The sequence below is a fragment of the Gavialis gangeticus genome, unplaced genomic scaffold (genome assembly GCF_001723915.1).
Source record: "Gavialis gangeticus isolate Ggan-Ray unplaced genomic scaffold, GavGan_comp1, whole genome shotgun sequence".
NCBI lineage: Eukaryota > Metazoa > Chordata > Crocodylia > Gavialidae > Gavialis > Gavialis gangeticus.
Genome location: NW_017729034.1, coordinates 47,297,972 through 47,316,673, shown reverse-complemented (window position 1 = coordinate 47,316,673; position 18,702 = coordinate 47,297,972).

The following is an 18,702-nucleotide window of genomic DNA, read 5'->3' as shown; positions in this document are numbered from 1 at the left end:
TGCTGGGATGGGGCAGATCCCAGCCTCCTGCCTTGATCTGCTAGTGGAGCAGCTAGTAACAAGCCCCTGGCTGCATAGGGAATGGTACCTAGATCTCCCCCTGATTGTGTCAGGGGCCCATTGCACAGCCCCAAGAAGTGAAAGATGTTTGCTGCCATTAACAGCAAGTCTGTTCCCACTTCCCTACACATGTATATGCCTGCCTGGGAGCATTTACTTGCAAGTAGTTTACTCACAAGTAAACTAATCCCTGATCTAATGCATGTATAAATACATCAAGTCATTGCAAAAGCAGATCTAAATCAGATTGGAATCAAGGTAGAGGGATTAAGCCCCTTGATAACTGTCTCCTATAGTAGCTTATCCTTTAAACACCCTCTTAATATTTACATTTACTGTGCAGTATGGACATCCACATGTAGACACACATCCATACTGTGCAGTAATTTTGGTTACTGCATAGTAAATGTGCACACGTAGATGTACCCAGTAGCTTGGTCCTACCTCACAGTAGCATCTGAAAAAAAATATGGAAGGATAGGACTGTGCAGCAACATTTTTTTTTTTAAACTGACAGAAGGTGATGGGTGAAATAGCCAATTCCTTCATCTCTTTGTCCATGAATTGGACCTAATTTCTGATAGCAATTTTAGTCCATTAATTTTTTATTACCATCTCCTCTAGCTTACCTCTTCCGGTCTCAACAAAGTCCTTGTATAGGCATTGGTAGACTTTTTGTTTGGGTTAATTCAGTCAGCTTCTTTGTTTTGTATGCTGTTCTTTTAGGGGATATTTCTATTCTGATAGTTTATTATGAATGGGCTGAGGTCATTCCATTCTCACTATAGACTCACTCAGCTAAGGTTTTACCTGATTCAGCCACAGGATTTTAATACCAGTAACTAATGCCTTTAGTATTATGCATATACACTTATGTGGAAATTGTAAATCAACCACTTTTCTAACTATATTACTGGAACACAGAATTTATAAGCTATGCAATGGGTCACGTAAGCTGCATTTCCAAACCCAAGCATTGATAATCACAGGGTTTGCTTAAAAATGACATTAAAAAACTGTTTCAGAGTAATTGTCTTCTGTTTTTTTAATTTTTATGGTTCACTCAGATTACATGTTCATCCTTTCTTCAGAATCCATGAGGATTAGAAACTTGCTTGCTTTTGAAAATAAATTAATAATAACATAAAGCTGGCATTTTCAAGTCATAATATGATCCCAAGAATTTAGGATTTAAGACAACAATATTTATTGAAAGGCTCATGATGAAATTGCACACTTTGTTACTACTGCATAATGGATTGGGTGCATAGTTAGCTGCTATCTAAATATATTTCATGCTTATAGTAGCAAATGTGTGCCACTATGTTGCTGGGGGTTTTTTTTTTCTATTGTGTTTGCATGAAGTTAAGATATAATCAGTGATACCTGACAGCAGAGCTCCCTTGGACCTGTAGTAGCAAGAAGCTGAGGTGGTCACTATATATCACTTATGTTACAAGGATAAGGTACCATATTTGCTTGCATATAACATGCCCCCCGCCCCCACTGCCTGGCAGTTGCTGGAAATAGGAATGTGTGTTATATCTAGGAAAATATGGTAACAAGAGTTTCTGCTATTTAAGCTTTTGCTGGGTAAAAGCAAAAGTAAAGTCTGCATGCAATACACAGGGAACTTAACAATAAATAGGCTCAGCTCCCTAGCTGCTGCCATTCAGGGTGGATATAGACATCACACTTACAAGTTTAGAATGTTAGATCTGGGAAAAATGGCTTCTCCATCTCATTCGGTGATTTGCACTTGAACTGTACAGATGTTCCTCAGATCAAATCTACAATCACATGGCTTACTTTAAGCGGTGTAATTGTAGATCAGGTGTCAGTTTTACTGACCTTCACCAGTGCCGAGAGTGCAGTAGAAGTAAGTCAGGGTTGGGGAGAGGCAGATGGGCTCAGGAGGCTTAGTGTAGTTCATGGGGAGGTTGGTGACATTGAGAGGGGTTGGGGGATCAGGTGGGCTGCCAGGTTCTATTGAGAGGTTTGGAGGTTGGAAGCTGTTAGAATCCCCAGAGAGATTGGTGGGGTTGGGAGAATTGTGGAGGGGCTAGTGGAGCAATTGGAGGGTTGGTGGAGTTAGGGGTAGAGGTATTTGGTGGGATCAGAGACCCTCTCCAATCCTGCCAAAGCCCTCCCCAGAGCCCACCAACCCTCTAGCCCCCTGAGCCCAGAAACCAGCCCCTGTGATGGTTTTAAAGCTATTTGCTGTACTGGGAAGCCAATCTCAATAAATAATGATGAGAAGATGGGTCAGGCAGATTGGGGGAGCTAGCAGCTGTATGGGAGGGGGCTCTGGAGGGATTTGTGGGTTTTTTAACATTCTGACTTCCCTCTCCACTCCACAGAGACAATCCCTCCTGTAGGCTAACCCCTCTCCCCTGATTGTGGCCACCCCTCCCCCCACCCTGACTTACTTTACTCAGGCTCCTGACACTGGCAGATACCTGTAGAACCAGCACCAGAGGTGGTTTGCGGGATTCAGGAGGGGTTGGTGGGCTTGGAGAGGGCTAGATGGTCTTCAGGGAGGATTGTTCACCCTGATGGTGTAGGAAGGGATCAGGGGGAAAAAAACAGTATGGTGGAGGGGAGGGGTAGGAAAAATGCATCCCCAGGGCTGGACCATGTTTGGGCTTTCCTATCCCTGGGGCTGCCCTCTGAACATGTATGGATGTTTAGTTAGATTGGTCTACCCATGCCCAATCTAACTTAGTGTTCCTCTCAGGAGAACTAAGTTAGGTCAGGCTGGCCATTTTTTGCTTGGTCTAACCTTTAGAGATCATTTGTATATTTTGGCTGTTATATAGACTAAACTAGAGATCTAAACAAAATGGATCTATGTAGTAGGGCTGTGTGAAGCTTTGGTCCCTGATTCAATTTGGCAGAGATTTGGCCCAATTTGGTGGCCAAATCTCCAAATCCAAATAGAATCAGAGGACCCTTTAATCTCTTAAAATCCAATTGGAACCCTCAGAATCTATTTGGAGAGATCTGGAAAAATTCAGAGATTCAGACATAGACACAACTTTAAATATTTTTTCTACATACCTCTAGGTAGCATGAAGCTTGTGAATGCTGTGATTCTGGGGTATATGGGGTGTCCCACAGAAGTGTGGTAGGCTCCCCAGCACACTCAGCAGAAGACCTGGAAGTGGACCACAAGCACTTCTGGTCCACTTCTGGGTCCACTGGGGGCACGCTGCCCCCCCCCCCATGACCCTCCAGCTCAGTGACTGGTGCCTCCTGGGTCTCTGGGCGGTACCTGGGGTTTACCCATGGACAATAGTTGAGCTGGGGAGGCAGGGAAGGCCCCAGCATGCTAATCAGTGGACCCAGAAGTGGACCAGAGGTACTTCTGGTTTGCTTCTGGATTTGCTGCCAAGCATGTGTGATGTGGAAATCATGACAGGATCACTGCTAGGCTAACAGAGCGCTTTATTTTTCATGGCCATGGGAGAAGAAGAAAGGGCAGCTAATTCTCAACAGAAAAAGGACACGGGTTCTGTTATATAACTGTGAGAAAAAGACACAGATCAGCCTCCCCCTTAATACATTCTTGGCAGTCTGACAATAACTCACCCTGGAGACTTCCTAGACTACACGTGTTTTCTCCAGCTGCCTCCAGATAAGCTAATCTTCAAGGTCTCTTTGTTATTTGGCCTTATTATGGCCTAACTTTATTTTGCTTGCTCTAGTACTTTTCCTCATTATTCCCCTCTTGTAAGCACTTGTGCTTACATTTCTATATTCATAAGACCTTTGACCTCTTCTTGACGCTCACACTTGTAGGCCACTTCTCTGAGCACCATCATCTGCAACTCAGTTGCAGACAACCTAGAAACATTCTGGGCAGTTTTTGATAAGCAAAGGCATGAGCAGCAGAAAATCATTTGGATAATAATAAAAAGAGCAAAAAGGCATAATACACTTATAATGCATGACTTCAATAGGGATTTAACCCATCCGCCTATATTTGGCAGCCAACCCCACCAATCGAAGAATTTCTCTTTGGCAACAGCATGAATCACTTGCAACTGCTTTCTTATCATGTGGAGAACCCCTTGCACTCGTTGGTGCTGATCTATCCAAGTGCAGCAAATGTGGTTCACAACCACACATACCACCTCCACCCCTGGGGCGAGGCTGGGAGATAGTCTAGGGCCATACGATTCTCAACAGCTACTTGCTCCACCTGGGTAATCTCATCATTGAGAGCTCCTAAAGCATCGGCACTAGCATTGAAAAAGTTCTCCATGACTCTCAAAATATTTATAATAGACTTTTCTAATTCAGCTACTCCTAGGCAAGGGAGGAACGCCCTGGTAAATTGGTGAAACCCCGTATGTCAGAGAACCAGCATGTTCTCAACCTCACTACAATGCCTGGGCAAGCCAGGAGGCAAGTTAGACACTTCATGCCAAGAAAGGCCAGATTGCAAGTCAAATTTCAGGACAACTCTGCCCAAGGTACAGGTGCCAACCCAATTCCATGGTAAAGTCTTATGGGCATCATCCCCACATAGCCAGTACAAACCAGGAGCTGCTGCAGTACTAAGATCCCTACAGGGTGTGTTCCCCTCCCAACATTTTCAATTGACCTGTAGGGTGTAAGAAGGGGACATTGGCTTTCCACCACTCTGTGATGAGATATTGATTGGTTACAGGAAACAGAACCTAACATCACATAAAAATCAAAGTCATCAAGCACTAAACTAGACATTACACTATAGTTCCCATCTGAAGGTGTAAAGATGGTGATGGGCGCCTCATCACAAAAATGGGACTGAACTTTTCTTGAAACTTTTCTTCTTTGCTCAGCCCAGGGTCAGGTGAATGTCACCTTGCATCTGGGGCAATGCCCTACAAAGTAGCCAGCCTCCCTCATTTTTCTTGTCCTATGAAACTTATAACAAAGGGCTGCTTCCAGCCCTGAGGACAATTTCCAACTGTCTTGAGTTGTTTTCCACCATGTAGGTATTGGCAGTTTGTTTCTGCTAGATGGGAGGAAACCTGACAAAGCTAGTATTGGAGTCAGTTCCCCAAACCTCAAAGGGAATCGGCACCCCAAGCATTGGGATTCCCTTGGTCGGATGCATGGGCTTATGTATACATACCCAGCAATTTGTAAGATTTCCTGCATGAGCAATGCTCTGTCCCAGGAATACAATGCTGTTTTCTTCCCATGTTCCAACTGGAACCCCTGGCAAGAGGCAAAGCAAAAGAAGGGACAACATCTTAGGGCCTGCCCAAACACTATCCCAATGCAGATATCTCTTGGAACTCTGAGGAACTTTCATTAAATAAAACTTTGGCCTCCAGCACAACACTAATAACAAAACACTGAGCACAAGAATACAAAACAGCGTCACTCCCGGGGGGGTGGGGGGGAGAGTTTCTAAATCTACGTAATTGTCTGCAATGTTCCCATGGGTTAGTGCTATTCACACCAATATTACTAAAGTATATTAGTACACAAAACTAAAGTTCATAGCTTCAAATGAAGCTTGTCTAGCCGGGTAGGCTATTCTCAAGACTTCATTGTCTAATCTTCACTCACAGGAACTCTTCGAGATTTCATTGTCCAATCTTCACTCACAGGAAGCCTCTGGATCTTCAAGGAGGTATCACCGGTGAGAGAAACCTTCCAACACATTGGGGCAGACACCTTTTTGCAGTGGGAGGTATGGATCCAAGAAGAAACCTCAGCAACACTTTACAGCAGTTGGGGTGGTCAGCAGGACCTGGAAAGGCCCCTTCCACTGAGGTTGCAGGCAACCCTTCTTCTGGTGGACCTTAATCAAGATCCAATCTCCCAGTTGGACCGGACTGACAACCGAGTCACCACCTAGAGACTGATGCTGTGCTGTGGCTTTAACCTGCAATGAGATAACCTTGAGGGCCTTGGTGAGCCCTTGGCAGTAGGTTAATAGGGAATCATGGAGATAAGTCAGGTGTTGGGATGGAAGGCTGGCAAGCCCCCTCATGGGTCGACCCATAACAATCTCAAAAGGGGTCAGACCCGAAGACCTTTGAATAGAATTTCAGATTTGGAAAAAAACCAAGGGAAGGGATTCTGGCCATTTTAGACCAGTATGTTCACAAGTCTTTACCAGGAGAAGCTTAATATAAAAGTTTTTCCATTCCACTTTACCTCCACTCTGAGCATGATTTGGGGTGTGGAATTAGAATTGGATGGAAATGGCCTTGCAAACTTGTTGGACCAGCTGGCCAATGAAATGAGGGCCTCAGTCTGAGTCCAGGGAAAGGAGTAGACCGAAGCGGGGCACCAGGTCAAAAAGAAGTTTCTTGGCCACAGTGAGAGCATCAGTTCATCGGTAAGGGTATGCCTCAGGCCAGCCACTGAAATGACCAGCACATATTTCCAGGGTCTTGACCCGGGCAGCTCAATAAAATCCATCTGGAGGTGGGAGAAGAGATAATGCCCCAGAGGTCTGTGGAAGGTGTGTGGCTGGCAGGGTGGTCGGCCAGGGTTGTGTCATTGACACTGCAGGCACTAGCGACAAAAATGGGCTGTCACAGGAAAAAAATCTGGGGCATACCAATGACGGTCTACCTCAGCCATCATCCTCCCTTTGGCCAAGTGGGCCACTGAGTGGGCCATTTGGGCTAAGAGAGACAACAGGGCCGAGGGGACCACAAGGCGACCAGACAGGTGTCGCCACAAAGAATCAGAGTGGAGAGAGCAGCCCATGGAAATCCAGGTGTCTTTTTTGGCATCTGGGGCAGCATCCTGGAGGTCAGGGGAGACAGGGGAAGAGAGAGAGAGAGCGGCCTGAAGGACCAGAGCTGAGAGTTCTGACAGGGCGGCAGTCTTGGTTGTGGCATCTGCCCTGTCATTTCCCAGTGACACAGGATCATCAGTAACAGTGTGCGCTTTGCACCATAGGACAGCAAGGGTGGAGGGAAGAAGAATAACACCCAGGAAAGCAGTAATAGGGTGATGGTGAGAAATGGGAATTCTAGCAGAAGTAAGGAAGCCTCACTGCTTCCAGATCTGCCCAAAAGAGTGGCAGACACCAAAGGCATAGCAAGAGTCGGTATAGATATTAGCAGATTGTTCAGTGGCAAGGTGGCAGGCACAGTCAGAGCAATGAGTTCAGCGGCTTGAGCTCTAGAAACAGAAAGAGGAGCAGATTCAATGACAGAGTGGTCAGAACAGAAAGCATAACCAGCTCGGAGAACACCATGACTATCTTGAAAACAGGAGCCATCAACATAAAGAACGAGATCAGGGTTAGTCAGAGGGGTATGAGAAAGATCAGGATGGGGAAGAGAAACAAAATCCACAAGCGGGGTACAGTCATGGGGTTGACCATCGGAGGGTGAAGGTAAAAGAGAGGCAGGATTGAGGGGGTCACAGCAAACAAGGGTCATGTCGTCTACCACCAGGAGAACCACCTGATAGTGGGTTAAACGGCCAGGGGACAGGTGCTGAGTCCTGTCACGTTGAAGAAGGGTGAGGACAGCATGAGGGACAGCAACAGCAAGGGGGTGCCCAAGAACAAGGTTATCAGTTTTAGAAACCAGCAGGGCAGCAGCAGCAACAGTGCGGAGGCAAGGGGGAAACCCAGAAGCAACTGGGTTGAGGGAGGCACTATAATAAGCAATGGGACAGTGCGGGAAGGCCCAAAAGGCTGGGTTAAGGCACCAGAAGCAGTGCATTGGTGTTCATGACAGAAAAGAGTGAACGACTTAGAATAGTCAGGCAAACCAAGAGCAGGAGAAGAGGAAAGGGCTTGCTTGAGCTGACAGAAGGCAGATTCATGGCTTTCATCTCAGGGTAATGAGTCAAGGGAAGAGTCACAGGTAAGAAGGGTAAGAGGTTTGGAAAGTTCAGAGTAATTGGGAATCCACTGTTGGCAGTAGTTCTCAGTACCTAGGAAACCACGGAGCTGGTGTTTAGTCTGTGGGTGAGGCAGAGAAAGGATAGCAGAAAGGCAATCAGGAGATAGGTGACGGGTACCATGAAAAATAGTATAGCCCAGATAGGTAACGGAAGCCCAACAGAATTGGAGCTTAGAACGGGAGGCTTTGTGGCCCCGCGCTACAAGTTGTTCTAAAAGGGCAACAGAATCAGCTTGGCAAAGAGGAAGGGTATCAAAGCAGAGGAGCAAATCATCTACATCCTGAACAAGCACAGAATCATGAGGCAGCTGGACTGTATCAAGGTCAGACTTTAGAAGCTGGCTGTATATGGTGGGGGAGTCACAGAAACCTTGAGGCAGACGGGTAAAGGTATACTGCCGGCCCTGATAAGTAAAGGCAAAAAGATACTGAGAATCAGGGTGAACTGGTATAGAAAAAAAAAACATTACAGAGATCCACTACTGAAAAACAAGAGGCAGAAGCAAGTATCTGAGAGAGAACAGTGGCAGGGCTGGGCACCACAGCTGTCAAGGGAACCACAAAATTGTTAATACGCAAATCTTGAACAAATCGATAAACAGGTGAATTTCCCTGGTTTGTGAACCGGCAGGATTGGGGTATTACAACTGGAATAAGTAGGTACAAGAACTCCTTGCTCTAGGAGCCTTTGTATGACAGGTGCAATGCCTTGAGAGGCAGCAGCCGACAACGGGTATTGTGGGACCGATGGGGGAGACACTCCTGGTTTAACCTTGATAGAAACTGGGATGGCACTCTTAAGAAGCCCCACATAGGTTGTGGAGTGGGACCAAAAGCACTGAGGAAGGTGAGCCCCAATAGTTCCTATTGCAATGAGGAAGAATTGGGCTCGCGTTCTTGTTCCATTAGTGTCATTATCAAGGCAGGAATTTGGGTCTGGGGTAATGAGAGGAAAACCCCATCCAGACAACAATAAACTGTTGCTCGCAACTTGCAAAAGAGGCCTCGCCCCAGCAGGTTTACAGAAGCACAAGGACTTAACAAAAAGGCATGTTGCTCAGTAAGGGGACCTAAGGTAAACGAGAGCGGCTGAGTAACAGGGTGGTCAATAGGTTGATCCCCAATACCTACAGCGGTGATTACTTTATCAGAAACGGGAACCTTAGAAACAAAATCAGAGCTAAGCATAGACAAAGCAGCACCGGTATCAAGAAGAAAGGGAACAGTCTGTTTTCCCACAGTAACAGGTGTTGTAGCATCAGAAAGGGTAGAAAGAAAAAGGGCTAGAGTCTCTGGGTTTTCTCAGCTGTCCTAATACTGATCTTCACCTTCAAAGGACTGGAGAGGAGCTGGTCTGGGTGGTGGAGCTTGACGGGTGCCTGGCTGAAACGGAGGGGCACTAGCTGAGAGTGGGGGCCCCCGGGGTCTATTTGGGCACTCATTCTTCCAGTGGCCTTTCTGTTTGCAGTAGCAACAGACATCATTAGGAATGTCAAAGGGACTGGGTGGCCAGGCTGAGTAAAATGGTCTGGTAGAGCGCCATGGTCTGGTATCACCTTGAAGATCTCTGATTTGCTGAGCCATCAATTTTTCCTGAGCCTTTGATTTTTTCTGCTGAGCTTTAATATAGAAATAAGTGGCAGCAGCCAAAATTTCGGTGAGGGGTTTGGCTTCCCACCTGATCACAGTGCTTTGCAGGGACTTGGAGATCCTAGGTAACAGTCCTAACACAAAGGTCTAAATAACCATGGCACGGAGGCTGGTTTCTGGGTCCTGATTGCCAGAATGTGCCTTAAAGGCTTGGACCAGGCAAGAATAGTAGTCAGCAGGATGCTCTTCTGGCTTTTGCTTTTTAAATTTTTCTTCATAATCCTTATAGGAAGCCACAAGGGTGCACTTACGGCACTTTTCAGACTCATCTTCCTATAGGTACCAGGCTTCCATTTGAACAGGGTGCTCACTTTCCAAATTTCCCCGAAGGTGTTTGAGAATTTGATGACCCCAGGACGCATCTAAGGGGCAGCGTAACTTAGGGTCATAATTGGTATACTGATTCCATCTTGCTAAGTATTGAGTTGACCGGGGCCCATATTTTAGAGGCATGAACTGGGCAGGATCCCGCTGCAGGACCTTAGAGGTCCTGCTACCCATTGTCACGCCTAGGACTTACAGACACCAAAACAGACAGTTACTTACCCTAGCCAGGGACTTTTCCTTCAGAGCCAAGCAGGCAGATGACAGATCAGGGTCTGGAGTGTCAAAGCCGCAGAGATGAAGAACTGGGTCGAGGAGAGCCTTCTCGGAGTGACAGAGTCGAAGAGCCAAGATGAGGGTCCTACCCAGGGAGGTCTGTGTAAAGACACATCCCGGAGAATGATCTGGAAATCACGACAGGATCACTGCTTAGCTAACAGAGCGCTTTATTTTTCATGGCCATGGAAGAAGAAGCAAGGGCGGCTAATTCTCAACAGAAAAAGGACACAGGTTCTGTTATATACTTGTGAGAAAAAGACACAGATCATCCTCCCCCTTAATACATTCTTGGCAGTCTGACAATAACTCATCCTGGAGTCTTGGTAGACGAAATGCGTTTTCTCCAGCTGTCTCCCGATAAGCTAATCTTCAAGGTCTCTTTGTTATTTGACCTTTATTTATGCTCCTTATTATGGCCTAACTTTATTTTGCTTGCTCCAGTACTTTTCCTCATAATGTGGAGTGCCCCCCTTCATTCCTGTGGGATGCTCCATCTGCCCCACCATTGCAGTGTTCACAAGCTGTGCTGGTACCTCAAGGTGTGTAGAAAAACCTTTTAAAGCTGTGTCTATGTCCGAATCGCTGATTCTCCAAATCAGCATTGAATCTTCAGATTCAGATTTCGCTGAATCAAATCAGGGACAGTGATCTGAATCAATGAATTGAATAACTGTCCCTGATTTGGACTGAATCCAAATCTGAACCTGAATCAAATAGGGCCTGCTTCACACACCCCTACTATGTAGGTGAACTAAATTAGGAAGTTCAAGCTATTTTTAATTGCCTCTAACCTCCTGAACATCTGTATGTGCCTTCAGTTACTTACTAAAAGGAAAGATCTTTGTTTCTTCATTCTCCCTTTCAAAACAAGATACCTGTCTTATTTTGGGGTGTGCTGTATGCAGGAATATACAGTATATAAAAAATATTGAAGTATAAGGGTTGCTTTTCAGCAGGTGATATACCCTTTCACCATTCTTTGTCATTAGAAGTTTTCTGTATAAAATCTGATATAATCAAAATAGGTTGTTTTTTCTATGAAACTTTACAGATTGATAAACATATTACAGAGTCAGTATTGAAGCTGATTCGAAAATATCTGGTTTAATGCTTTTTCTCTTTTTTTCCCCCAGGAAGTGCTAGCAACACCCAACTTCAGAATATTTGGATGGTGCGGAGCTTCACCTAGGATGTGTGGGACATGAGTTTTAATGCCTGTTCCTTTTGATTCAAACCAGAAATTTGAACTTGGGTTTCCTTCATCTGATCCACCAGGATACTGGTTATTCTGAATTGGATGCATTAATTTCCCTTGGATTTTTTGGTCGTTACAGAGATGTTGTAGTTAAGATGGTACAAGAATTATGAAAGGCAAGAATTTTTAGGGGCAATACCTTTTATTAAATGAGTTTTTGAATGCAATTAATGGTGACCTGATGAAGAATGCCTTGCACTCAAAAGCTTCTCTAATTTTATTTCAGCCGTGCATTTGGTCCAATAAAAGATATCATTCCCAAATTCTTTGCTTTTGTTTTTTTCTATATTTGCATCATTATCCTATACTCATACTTGTGGAAAATGGTGCACAGAAAAGGGAAATTATTTTCCCAACAGGAGAAGGTAGGGTAGGGTAGCACTTTAGAGACTGATTGGTTTAAAGAGGTATGAGCTTTTATAGCTTTTATAGGAAACAGCATATCTCATCAGATGCTATGATTCCTTCAGTAGGTGATCGGTGGAGTTAGAAATAGACCTGGGGTACCATAAATCTTAGTCTGAAAACACTGCCTTTCGTATGTCTCCTTCACTTGTCTCTCAAACACCAGGAGATGAACTGGTCCTTTTTGCAAGATGGTATCCTTCCAAGTATGGATTGGAAACTATATTTTGCTTTGAGTTCTTTGATGGGTTTCCTTACTGGAGGGTAAACAAATATAGATAAAATTAAAAAAGCAACACAAATCTCTGGTATAGGCCTGATTTTCTTGTCTTAAAAACACAGCTATTGTAAATTGTTGTGGACCAACACACAGGCAAAAAAAAAAAAAAAGCATAAGTTTGTTTATATCATTATGTGAGTAAAAGTGAAAGAAAACTGGCAATGGTGCCTGTGTAATAATATTTACATTTATAAGCAATAAAGGATTCATAGAGGAAAGTGGATTGCAGTGTGGTGGGCCAGTAGGAGGTGCTCCTGCGTTGAGCCACCCAGCTCATTGCGCCTGACCACCTTCCAGGCTCCGAGTGCCTCCCTAGGGGTGCCTCACATCTGGCTGACCCCCTTCCTGGAGCACACTCGCTAGCCCGGGGGTAATGTAAGCTGCCACCACCCTGAGGGGGGACCCTCTTAAGCTCTGTGTCCTTGGGGAAACACAGACCTAATAGTCCAACAGGTACTTGACCAAGTACCAGCACTTGGGGCGCTTCCCCAAGTCAGGGGCCAAAAATAGTCTCCCTTAGTCCGCAGACCCAAGGGGCCTCTTAGGCATAATTTAGACCCACCCCTCAATAAGTCTCCTACACTGGTCACAAAGGAGAACTTTATTGATTACAGGGGTAGGGTGAAAATAGAGTATAAGACAGAGCAATATCACAGAAATCCCATACAGCAAAACAGTCTGGCTGAGGTAGCCTTTTGATAACACATCTGAGTTACTGCCAACAATATATATAATCAGATCTCGAGTAGCTTACTCACAAGCATCATCCAGAGGCTGTTGGAGATTTCCTCTGGAGGCAGGCCATTCCTAGCTCATGAGTTATGGAGGAGAGATCCAGTTTCAGATGGTAAAGCTCCTCTCTGTGTCTGAGTCCCCTGCATGGCGGCTGCCCCCTCCTCCTGGGCAGTCTTAACTTATATAGCCCCTGTGACCTCATTCACCTGGTCCAATGGAGGCCAGCACCTGTTGGCTGTCAGACAACCAATTTGAAATACATCACTAGTTGCCAGCAGACTCTAGCCCACCAGGTAGAAGCCCCTCACCCAGGTAGGTGATACCAGTCACGTAGGCAGAGGGAGCAGGTTTCCCCCCACCTCAGGAATGTGTCCATCTCAGGTTACCTAAAGAGATAGGATAAAGGTGTGCCTCCTCTGCTGGGCCCATCCTAATCAAATTGTCACAGAGCAAAGATTTTGAGGAGAAACAAAGTTGGCTTCCTGCCACACTCCCCCCCTCCTTTAAAAGCTTGGACCCCTAGCTTTACAGACCTATGGGTACAAGCGTGCTTTGTTTAGAAGGGTCGCCTTTCACACCTAAAGAGAAATTACACATATAAAACATGATAGCACATTAAGGAACTCCCCCACCAGAGCTCTCTCAGGTGAATCTGAGACCAACCAACCCGCTACCCAGAGTCCTTTCATGACAGGGCATCTGCCAGCACATTCTGGCTTCCCTTGATGTGTTCAACAGTGAAGTTGAACTCTTGAAGCTGCCAGGCCCATCGTTGCAGCTTGGCATTGGTGTTTTGTATTGTCTGCAACCACTGCAGTAGGGCATGGTCCAATAGGACGGTGAACTGCTGGCCCCATAAATAGGGCCTCAGCTTGTTCAGTGCCCAGATGATTGCCAAATGCTCCTTCTTGATAGATGACAGGATCCCACTCCCGAGGGATTAACTTCCAGCTTAGGTACACCACAGGGTGACATGTCTCTTGTTGCTCTTGTAAGAGTACAGTTCCTAGTCCTGAGTTGGAGGAATCCGTGGCTATGTAGAAGGGTTTATCATAGACCAGTGCCTTCAGGATCGGTTGTTTGACCAGAGCAGCCTTTAAGGTGTCTAGTGCTTCTTGGCACCCTTGCTTCCAGACCAGTGGATCAGGGCTGCCCTTCTTGGTCAGCTCATGTAGGGGAGCTGCCGTCACTCCAAATCCTGGGACAAACGGTCTGTAATATCCAGCTGGGCCAAGGAAGGCTCTGACTTGCTTCTTGGTTTGTGGAGGTGGCCAATCTTTTATGGCCTCGATCTTGTCCCACAAGGGAGCAATATGACTTCCACCTACATTATGTCCCAAATATACCACTTCACATAGTGCCTAGTGGCACTTTTTGGCTTTCACCGTAAGACCAGCTTGCTTGATCTTGCTTAACACGGTGGCCAGATGAATCAGGTGCAATTCAAAGTCCTGACTGAAGATGGCGATGTCATCGATGTAAGCCATGGCAAAGTGCTCACATCCTTGTAGCAGGTTATTAATCAGTCTTTGAAAAGATGCAAGAGAGGTGCACATACCGAAAGGTAAAACCGTAAACTCATATAGTCCCACAGGTGTGGTAAAGGCAGATTTGGCTATGGTGTCCAGATCCAGTGTCTTTTGCCAGAATCCTTTGGATAGAGAGTAGAGATAACCTTGGCTGGGCCCAGGAGATCAAGCAAAGTGTCCATCCTAGGCATAGAGTATGCATCGGGGTGGTAATAGCGTTCAGCTTCCGGTAGTCCACACAGAGTTGGATGGATCCATCCTGCTTCCGGACGAGTACCACCAGGCTGACCCAGGGACTCACTGAAGGCCAGATTACCCCTAACCCTTCCATCTCTGTGATCTCTCTCATTATTTCTTACTTTACCTTCTCATTAACTGGGTAAGGTCTGGAGTGTATAGGGCGATGGCTGCCCGTGTCTATAGAGTGTATTGCCAGGTTCATTTTACCTGGTTTGTTGGAGAACGCTGTCCCAAAGTCTTTGAGTGCTGTGAGCAGCTTGTCCTTGTCCTGGGAGGGCAGATGATCCAGAAGGTGGAGTTCCTGTATTCCTGCCTCTCCATCCCAGTCACCATACATGACCGGCTCCTCTGGGTCCTCAGGTGATCCTTCTACTGAGGAAATCCAGAATACCTCATCATCTCTATCAAAGTATGGTTTAAGCATGTTCACATGAACTGTCTTAGGCTTTTTCCCACTCCTGGCCACTACATAGCTCACATCATCCAGCTTGTCCAGGATGAGGACCTTCCCAAGCAGCTTGCAGCTTGTCTGTCTTTAGTGGCAGGAAAACTATAACCTTATCACCTCGTTCAAAGGTACATAAGTGGGACTTTTCATCATACCAGGACCTTTGCTTCTCCTGGGCCTGTCCCGGGGAGTCTCGTGCCACTTTCATCATGTCAGTCAGTTTCTGACGAAACTTAAGCACATACTCCACCACAGATGTTTTTGTGGAAGGGATTTTCCCTTCCCACTCCTCTCTCACCAAATCGAGAGGACCTCGAACTCGCCTCTGAAACATCAACTCCAATGGCGAAAATCCAGTGGACTCCTGGGGCACCTCCCGGTACGAAAAGAGCAAATGCGGAAGTTTCTCATGCCAGTCATTGGGGTTCGAGTCCACATAGGCCTTTAGCATACCTTTCAAGGTCCCATTGAACCCCTCTGCTAGCCCATTTGTCTGAGAGTGATAGGCTGTGGTCTTAAGGTGTTTCACCCCACAGCACTCCCACAGGCACTTCATCACCTCCGCCAGGAAGTTTCCACTCCAGTCAGTCAGGATCTCAGAGGAAAAACCCAGCTGAAAGAAGATCTTGGTTAGGGCATCAGCAACCACAGGTGCCTCAGTGGAGGTCAAGGCAACTGCCTCAGGGTACCGAGTTGCTAAATCCACTAGAGACAGGATGTATTTCTTCCCTCTATGGGTCTTATGCTTCAGAGGGCCCACAATGTCTATTCCCACTCTTTGGAAGGGTTGATCAATGATAGGGAGGGGCTGTAGGGGAGCCTTTATCTTGTCCCAACTTTTGCCCGTCCGCTGGCATGTCTCGCAAGATCTGCAGTAGTCTGTCACATTCTGGGCAATTCTGGGCCAAGAAAAGTTCACCTGCAGTCGCTGGCATGTCCGTTCCCTGCCCATGTGACCAGCACATGGTAAATCGTGAGCCATGGAAAGCAGTTGTCTGAACTTCGGAGGTACTACGAGCTGGCGACAGGGCTCCCAGGTCTTGTCATGGTTCTTCAATACCCACAACTGATAGAGAAGTCTCTTATCCCAGACCACCTGTTCCCTCTTCTCTGGGGTGAACTCTGTCTCTTGCTCCTGAGCCATCCTCCAGAGTTCCTCCAAGCTGGGGTCCTCTAGAACCTCTTGCTTGAACTCCCCTTGCCCAGCTAAGCAATCAGCAGGGAGTTTGGGTGCTCCTGCAGGCAGCACATCTTCACCCTCAGGGACTTCCTTGGACTCCTCCCTGATAGTCTTGCCTCCCTCTGCCACTGATGGACTAGACACCTCCCTGGGACTGTCACTTAACCCACCCTTGGGGTCACTAGTTCCCTCAGGGACTGGTGTGCAATTGCCCTCCATAGGGGTCTCCCCCACTGCAGCCAATGGTGTGGCTGTCTCTTGGGGAGTTTCTAACCCTTCCCCTCTAGCCTTTCTGCTCTGTTGACGAGTCACCACATTAATACAGTAGGGATCTAGCTCTAGGACCTGGTCCACCTCCCAGTGCAGGAGTTCTAGATCAATAATATCCCACCCCACCAAGATAGGGACCGGAGCCCCTTCCAGCACACCCAGTTCTATGCACATCACGCAGCCTCTCTACTCGATGGGCAGATGGGTTACCTGTACCTCAAATGGCAGGGACCCCACCCCTTGAATGGTAAGGGTCTTCCCTGGGATTATATCTGCAGGTGAAACAAGGTTGGCATTGATTAATGTCACACTGGACCCCGTGTCCAGTTCCCCGATAAGGGTTCTCCCATTTACCATTATCTTGGTCCAGTGGGAGGCCATCACCTCCTCTGGGTTTGTAATCCTGTAGCAACAGACAAGCCCCTCAGAGTGACTTGGGTCTCCCCCCTCACTGCTTACAGCTGTTGCATGTCTGACAGGCTTGCGTTTGTTGCTTAGCTTTCGGCAGTTGGGCTTGATGTGGCCCGACTCCCTGCATTTATAGCACCCCCTCTTTTCTGAATTGGATAGTTTGGTTGAATCAGGGGCCTCCTTATGCTCGGTCTGAAACAACACCTTTCCCCCTTTTGGACCTGGCCCTCCCTTCCCACCTCTTTGGAACCTTTTCTGTTCCTTCCCAAAGTAGGGAGGATTCTTGTCTGGCCCCTCACAACTTACCAACAGCCGATCTGCAATTTCGGCGGCCTCTTTAATGGTTTTGGGGGCCCTGCCCTTGACTAAGGTTTTAATCTCCCTCGGACAGCAATAATAAAATTGGTCCAGCACCATGAGATGAAACGTCTTCTCTCTATTGTCAGCCTTGGCTCCATCTGCCCATTTAAGGAGTGCATCCCACACCAGGGCTGCAAAATCAGCCATTGTCTTCATGGGTTGTGGGTGCATATTCTGGAATTTTTTCTGGAAATAATTCTGTCCTAACTTGAACCTTGAAGACACGGCCTTTTTAAAGGCATCATAGTCATCAGCTGCATCCAAGGGCAGGCTGTTCAGGACCACCGCCATGTCGCCTTCTACCAGAGCAGCCATGTGAATCATGAATTCTTCATTGGGCACCTTCCACCATCAGGCTTGCCTTTTGAAGAAGCTGAGGAATATGTCAGGATCATCTCCGACTCGGTAACAAGAGAAGGCTGGGGAGTTCGGTTTGGGGTGTTCTCCGGGCACTCGTGGAAGGGCTCACCTCTCCCCTGTTGGGCTGCAGATTGAGTACCTCTAGTTCATCCTTGCACTGGGTCTCTTCATACCAGATCTCATGCTCCATCCTTTGTGCTTCCAGCTCCATCCTTTTCAACTCCAGCTGTTCCTTCTCACACTCCCGCTGTGGCTCCAGCTTTTTCAACTCTAGCTCATGCTCGAGCTTGCTCTCTCACTCCTCAGCTTCTAGCCGCATCTGGTACCTCCAGCACTCCTCCGTAGGGGGTGATCCCTCAGAGGGCTGCAGGCTTGGGGTGCGGGGATGTAATTCTGGGGAGGGCTCAGGAGTTGGCGTGTGTGAAGGGGGCTCTGTGGCTGAGTCATTGTTGCACAGGAGTTTAATCAGCTGTTCCTGCTTTAGCCCTTTCTTCACTTGAAGGCCTCTGTCTTTCACCAGATCTCTTAGTTTGGACACGGTCATTTGGACATACTTGTCAGCCATCCTGGCTATCTACACCATCCAGTCAACCCAATGCTAAATTAGAAATTGTTTGCTCAATGGATTTAAGTGAATCCATTCCTCTTCTATGCCTCAAATACAGCAGGGTATTCATATCCCATTGCTAACATGATGTGTAGTGAGCCAGTAGGGGGGTGCTCCTGCATTAAGCCACCCACCTCACTGTGCCTGACCACCTTCCAGGTTCTGAGTGCCTCCCTAAGAGCGCCTTGCGTCTGGCTGACTACCTTCCTGGAGCACACTCACTAGCCCAGGGGTAACATAAGCTGCCACCACCCCGAGGGGGGACCCTCTTAAGCTGGGTGTCCTCAGGGAAACACAGACCTAATAGTCCAATGGGTACTCAACCAGGTACAAGCACTTGGGGCACTTCCCCAAGTCAGGGGCCAAAAAAAGTCTCCCTTAGTCTGCAGATCCAAGGGGCCTCTTAGGCATAATTTAGACCCACCCCTCAAT